Below are 1,777 nucleotides of genomic sequence, written 5' to 3'. Positions count from 1 at the left end.
TCTTAAAAGGAAAGAAGCAAATTTGCAAAAGGGACTAAGAATATAGAGAATAGAAAAAAGCTATATAGCTGGCGATGGCCTTACCACTGTAAATATCACTGAGGTGCAACCCATAATTTGTGGTTGTCAAGGTTTAAGCTTTAACTGCTGCCATTACCCCAGATGCTTAAGAAACAATTCCAGTACTCTGAACTCCAGTTCTGTATCCCATCCCAAATTCCCTTGGGTGTTACACATATGTGAAAGTTCCAACATAAATATTTATAGGGTAAAGGACCTCAGAAAACATAATCCATGTTTTCAAAACTGTATTCTACAGAAATAACCAAACTCTTGCCAATCTCCTTTCCTGACTCTTCTTTTCTCTCTTCTCTTCTTTGCTTTCATTTTTTTCGTTCTCTTCTCACTCTAGAATGTATTCCCCTTACTTCTCAGCTATTTTCTTTTACTCTTTTAATATATACTCACTGAGTATCATTATATTCAAAACACATCATCTGTAATGTGGAACAAACACAAATATGACAACTGTCCTTGGGGCAAGCTGGAGCAAGTGAAAAAAGCAGATGTAATTATAAAACTACTACTTCTTTGAATTGTAATTATATTTCATTTTACTATAGGTGCTGGATATTTAATATTTGTGGTGTGTGTGGTACTCATTGACCTCTCACTCTGTAAAAATAAACTTTATTTATATATTTCTGAACTTGAGCTAGTCTCTCATTCTGATTAAACAATTTTGGGGGAAGGTCACATTTGGTGGAACTCCTAACTCTTAACTAAGTGATTACTATGGGTGAGCTGCATACCTGGGAGGACCATCTGGGGTGCTGGGGATAGAATCCCAGTAGACTAAGTAGAAGACAAATACGCTATCAACTCTACTGCCACTCCATCCCAATACATGGGAAGACTTTTATCTCTTCAGTTCCAGATTTGAAAATGAGCTCACTTTCTCTAATTTTATTTATAACAATACAGTACAGATTTTTGAAAGTAGCAGCAAAGTTATGGCTTTTATCTTTTCTTATGGCTGCATAGTATATTTGTGTATTTATACCATAGTTTTTTTTATGCATTCATATGTTCTTGAACATTTGAGCTGTTTCCAGATTTTGACTATTGTGTATAGTAGTGCTGTAAGAAACATAGGGGTGCAAATATATTTTATTCATTTTGTTTTGAGGTTTTCAAGACATATTTCAAGATGTGGAGTTGTTGAGTCAAATGGAAGGTCAATTTCTAGTTTTTAAGGAATCTACATATATTTTTTACAGAACTGTAAACCACAGTGCAAAAATTATATTTGAAAAAAAAATTTCCTCTTGTAGAAACAGACTGGTGGGAGGCAAATGGAGATGGGAAGGCAATTGTGGAGAGAAATGGACACTGGAGATGGGATTTAATGTTACTTAAGAATAAGTTACTTAAGATTCTGGAAGGAAAGAGAGGCCTGAGAGATAGCACAGTGGTGGGCGTTTACGCAGACAGATGGTGGTTTGAATCCCGGCATACCATATGATCCTTAGAGCCTGCCGGGGCGATTTCTGAGTGCAGAGTCAGGAGTAACTCCTGAGAGCTGCCGGGTGTGATCCCCACCCCCCAAAAAAAAAGATTCTGGGAAGAAAGATGCTTTGGAGTCTTAAGACTTATCTTTTCAATGGTGGAATATGGAGCCCTATTGAGATTTTACTCAGATATGGCTCACCTCAGAGGCTTTCTTCCTAGGGTTTCCTTATGTCAAAGCCACTTACATTCCCAGGCACACTTTAAA

Source organism: Suncus etruscus, chromosome 6 (assembly GCF_024139225.1).
Source record: "Suncus etruscus isolate mSunEtr1 chromosome 6, mSunEtr1.pri.cur, whole genome shotgun sequence".
Taxonomy (NCBI): domain Eukaryota; kingdom Metazoa; phylum Chordata; class Mammalia; order Eulipotyphla; family Soricidae; genus Suncus; species Suncus etruscus.
The sequence above is the reverse complement of the archived record's forward strand: the minus strand, read 5'-3'. Positions refer to the sequence as shown.